This window comes from Hyla sarda, chromosome 8 (genome assembly GCF_029499605.1).
Source record: "Hyla sarda isolate aHylSar1 chromosome 8, aHylSar1.hap1, whole genome shotgun sequence".
Taxonomy (NCBI): domain Eukaryota; kingdom Metazoa; phylum Chordata; class Amphibia; order Anura; family Hylidae; genus Hyla; species Hyla sarda.
The window spans coordinates 81,272,819-81,278,268 of NC_079196.1; the positions used below are offsets into that span (position 1 = coordinate 81,272,819).

The 5,450-nt window shown below is 44.2% G+C and overlaps 1 protein-coding gene across 1 annotated transcript in view; it reads right to left on the reverse strand.

The window, feature by feature from the left end:
* The window catches only part of COL6A3 (collagen type VI alpha 3 chain), a 128,695-nt gene that overhangs the window by 98,512 nt on the left and 24,733 nt on the right, over nt 1-5,450 (reverse strand). The window lies entirely within an intron of this gene.

Here is a 5,450-nt window from a genome sequence, read left to right on the forward strand (position 1 = left end):
GTGCTCATGATGTCAGCAGAGAGCTCTGAGTTTCAAAAAGAAAAGAATTTCCGCTGTAGTATTCAGCAGCTAATAAGTACAGGAAGGATTAAGATTTTTTAATAGAAGTCATTTGCAAATCTGTGTAACTTTCTGGCACCAGTTGAAATTAAAAAAAAAAAAGTTTTTCATCAGAGTACCCCTTTAAATTAAAGAACTTGTCACACATATTCATTTTCAGATGCTAAGGAAAGGACGATGGCAGCAAGGATCTAGTATTGGGTCATTGTTTTGTGGGTGTTTTTTTTACTTGTTGAGTCTGTTATTTATTTATAGTTATAAGAACAAGAACACTCAAAAGAGGGTATTGCCACAAAATGCATTTCTAATACACCACAACTTAAGGGAAAACTGTCACATGAAAAATTGCTATAAAACTGCTGAGCCCCGCTGAAATCCTGTGCAGGTACTGTTCATCTGGATTTGGACAATGAACAGCCTCACCACAATCGGGATAAATGCTGTTTGCTTGGGATTTCACCAGGGCTCAGAGAACCCTGCCTTTCAGTCATAGGTGGAGGGGCGGAAAAGGTGGTGAAAGGGAGCAGGAAAAGGCGATGCAGCCCAGGCCACTTCTTTGACTCCTTAGATGACTGGCCAAAAGGATTTATTAAAGTATAGAAGCCATGGACAAAAACAATAATGGTGCCCCTATTCTCTGCCCTATCGCTGTAAAACTGCATGAAAAAAATAATGACAGTAACACATTAAGTTTTCAAGTTAAGTTAAAGGAGAAAAAAATTATGACCTGTAACAAGAGACATAACATTTATCCTGAAGACTACAGCCTTAGTAACATTTACAGCATACCTTATTTTTTTTCATATCAACTGGTACCAGAAAGTTAGGTAAATTACTTCTGTTTAAAAATCCTAACCCTTCCAGTACTTGTCAGCTGCTGTATGCTCTCTGCTGACACCTCTGTCCATTTTAGGAACTGTCCAGAGCAGGTTTGCTATGTGGATTGCCTCCTGTTCTTGACAGTTCCTGAGACGGGCAGAGGTGTCTGCAGAGAGCACGAAAATAAATTTAAAAAGAAAGGAACTTCTTGTGAAGCATACAGCTGCTGATAAGTAATGTTAAGATTGTTAAATAGAAGTAATTTACTAATCTGTTATCTTTCTGGCACCAGTTGATGAAAAAAACAAAAACAAACGTTTTTTACCGGAGTTCCCCCTTAGTAGCCTTTTATACCCCTTTAATAGTCTATTCTGCTGCTAGACATGTAATCCCCTATTCAAAGGATAGGGGATAACATGTCTGATTGTGCGGGTCCGGCCGCTGGGGACCCCCACAGTCTCTAAAGTGGCACCCCAGTCATCCGGTGCACAGAACGAACTCCACTCTGTGCCAGATGACTGGCGACCACAGCCACCACGCCCCCTCTATTCCATTCATTTCTATGGGAGGAGGAGTGACAGCTGGGTACTAGCCGTCATGCCCCCTCCCATAAACATGAATGGAGGGGGCATGGCATAATGACACAAACACAGAAGCAATGGCCCAGAGATTGCGGGGGGTCCCATCAGCCCCCATGATCACACATGTTATCCCCTATCCTTTGGACAGGGAATAACATGTCTAGGGGCAGAGTACCCCTTTAAACTGTCCGGTCATGCAAGGAGTAGTAACTATTTTTGCAAGTAACAAATGTTATGAATCTCTTCTTGCAAAAATGCTTAGGGTAAAAGAGCTTCTTTTTTTTTTTTGCCGGTTGGAGCTTGTGAAAGCCTTAGCCTTGGATGCTGTTTGTACATTTTAGCCTCTTGCTATTTTTTTTTATTTTTTTATTTCTTTATTTTTTATTTTTTTATAGAAATGTTCCCAAACAAAAGCCATCTGTAGATAAGTAGATAAGAGACAAATCTTTAAAACTTCTGCTGGCTGCAGAGCCCTGGAGGATCCCACAATGAATAAACAAAGACTTATCTTTACTACTTTGTTAAATATATTTAGCCTGAATGAGAAACATTTACACAGAAGATATGACAACTGTGTACAAACACAATTTCTCTGTGATACGCTCTAGGCTTAAGTGTAGTAGCCTAATAAACTGACCTAAAGGAAAGTCTGCAGAGGCATGTCTTATAGCCCCAATGCAGAGACACTTACCGTATTTATCGGGGTATACCACGCACCGCCATATAACACGCACCCTCATTTTACCAAGGATATTTGGGTAAAAAAAGTTTTTTACCCAAATATCCATGATAAAATGAGGGTGCGTGTGTGCGCGTGTATACCCCGATATACCCCCAGGAAAGGCAGGGGGAGAGAGGCCGTCGCTGCCCGCTTCTCTCCCCCTGCCTTTCCTGGGGTCTATAGCGCTGCTGTCAGCCCTTTTCACCCCCTGGTTATCGGCGCCGCTGCCCGTTCTGTCCCCCTGACTATCGGTGCCGGCGCCGATAGCCAGGGGGAGAGAAGCGGCGCCAACAGCCAGGGGGAGAGAAGGGGCAGCGGCACCCATTGCCGGCGCCGCTGCCCCGTTGCCTCCCCCCATCCCCGGTGGCATAATTACCTGAGTCGGGTCCGCGCTGCTCCAGGCCTCCGTCGTGCGTCCCCAGCGTCGTTGCTATGTACGGCGCGGCGCTCTGACATCATGCGCTGCGCCGTTCAGCGCATAGCAACGACGGAGGCCTGGAGCAGCGGAGCAGCGCGGACCCGACTCAGGTAATTATGCCACCGGGGATGGGGGGAGGCAACGGGGCAGCGGCGCCGGCAATGGGTGCCGCTGCCCCTTCTCTCCCCCTGGCTGTCGGCGCCGCTTCTCTCCCCCTGGCTATCGGCGCCGGCACCGATAGTCAGGGGGACAGAACGGGCAGCGGCGCCGATAACCAGGGGGTGAAAAGGGCCGACAGCAGCGCTCTAGACCCCAGGAAAGGCAGGGGGAGAGAAGCGGGCAGCGATGGCCTCTCTCCCCCTGCCTTTCCTGGGGGGGGTATCGGCATATAACACGCACACAGACTTTAGGCTAAAAATTTTAGCCTAAAAAGTGCGTGTTATACGCCAATAAATACGGTAAGTTCTTTTGGTGCCTTATCCGACCTAAAGCATCCAGTTATGACCAATTCATTCTGATTTTCTGTATATAAAGAAAGAATGTACAGCAAGGAGGCTTCGTTTTCATTCTTAAAGGGGTACTCCACCCCTAGACATCTTATCCCCTATCCAAAGGATAAGGGGATAAGATGCCTGATCGTGGTGGGTCCGGCCACTGAGAGCCCCTGCGATCTCAGGGTTCTTGCGGCTGTGGTTGTGACGTCATGCCCACTTCCCTCCATTCATGTCTATTAGAGGGGGCGGGACCACAGCCATCACGGCCTCTACCATAGACGTAAATGGAGGGGGCATAACGTCACGACCATGGCCACCCAAACCCGGAGATCGCAGGGGCTCTCAGCAGCCGGACCCACCGTGATCAGGCATCTTATTCCCTATCCAAAAATGTTCAAAGCGCCAGGGGTGCCGGACCGGAGATCAGGGTAGGACTGTGTGTCACAGTTGCCAGACCCCGGCGATCAGTCATCTTATCCTCTATCCTCATTAATAGCATAGACGTTTAGACATTCGGGTCACTGAACAATATTGCTATTGTGATCTGTCACAAACCATGTTTTCTTCCTTCTGGGCTACTTTGCCTATCAAGTTCGGAGGTGGCACAAAACAGCAAGCTCTCTTCCTTCTGGAGGAGGGCTACTTAACATATTTTATTTCAGTGGAACATTACATGGATTATAAGACTCCATGTAGGAAAATAGAGAGGTATCCGGCTTCTCAGCAAGCTGTTAAAATTTCAAGCTTTAATTCAGTCCATTAAAACATAGATAGGGGTTAAAACAACCGCAGCGCGGTTGTTTTCACCCCTATCTATGTTTTAATGGACTGAATTAAAGCTTGAAATTTTAACAGCTTGCTGAGAAGCCGGATACCTCTCTATTTTCCTATAAGTTGTGCCACGGGCAGGCGGCCCGCATCTCCGAGCTCCAGCGTTATACATTACTTGGCGTCTCCCTGGAAGGACTACATTGGGTCATGTGGTGAGTGAGCTGAGTGGCTCCATTAATATTTTGTATAAGACTCCATACACACTTTGACTCTCTCCTCAAGGAGAAACTTTAGTCCTTCTGATGATCACTGAAAGAATAGCACAAGAAAGCTTTGGCATTGGTTCAATAACAAATGGGTCTCACCATTGTCTTGGCAACATAGCTCGCTTTGATCCTAACATCCCAATCATGTCATCTGACTATTTGTGCAAAGTTCATGCTTTGTCTGCTGTATTAATTATAGTGCACCAAGCAGAGGATCCAATGTGCTCAGCAGATGAGAAGATCAGAAGGATGTCAGATTCAAAGCGATATGGGACAAAGTAACTAGAGCCAGCTGTTCCTCAGGACAGCTGATTCATTGCACATGTGTCTGTGTGGGTCTGGGTTATAGGACCATCTCTCCTCCAGGGGCTGGGAGAAAGTCGCTATTGTAACACAGCTGGTTTTTATGACTGTCCCTTCACCAGCTTCAGATCTTAGTGCTTCAAGCTGTCTCCCTCTGGGCACCCAGTGATCCAAAGCTTCCAGAACATAATAAACCAAAATTATTTTAGCAATTTCTAAACAGAACATTATTAATAATATTTTTCTTAATGAATACTTAATGTTCTGTGGTAAAAATCATGAATGCAAAAAATGTTAGTTTTTACTTTTGTTACTGTTCATAATATGTGTTTATGCAAGCAGAACCAGTTTGACCACCTCACCATAAAAATATGAAATAATTAAATACAGATCTATATGTTATATAAGTGCTAGAAAGTACAGGCAGCAGGTCGTCGACAGAAACCCCCAACAAGGTAAATATGAAGGATTTACAGCACTGGAAACAGCTATAGAACTACTCATCTTTTTATTTTTAAGGGTAATAATATATATTTATAGAGGTTTTAATATCCCGATTTCCTTTATCCATAAATTTCTGCTCGCCTGGCTAAACTCAATGGAGAGTTTACTGTATAAGGAATTAAACAGCCCCCATTAATAATAATAATAATAATACATATTATTATTAATAATTAATAATGATAATAAAAATAAAAAAAAAACAGAATACAAATAACTCCTAATATACCCCTAGTGGCAACTACAGACAGCAAGAATTGTATGCTTTAAAGTCCTCTAAAATAATAACGTTTTAATAAAATGTTGTAGTTTCCGGTGCCCTGATTCCAATGTTGTTTTTATTTTGTTTCACACCCGCTCCTGAGTTATAGGGATTTTACTATTCGGGTAACTAACATAGTACATTTCTCGTATCTTATCTGTCATATGTCATACTACTGGCATCATGGCTCCTATCGCTGAGCAGTGATGCTGGTACTACAACACTTGACCACTGATTGGCTCCTGTAGTCACAT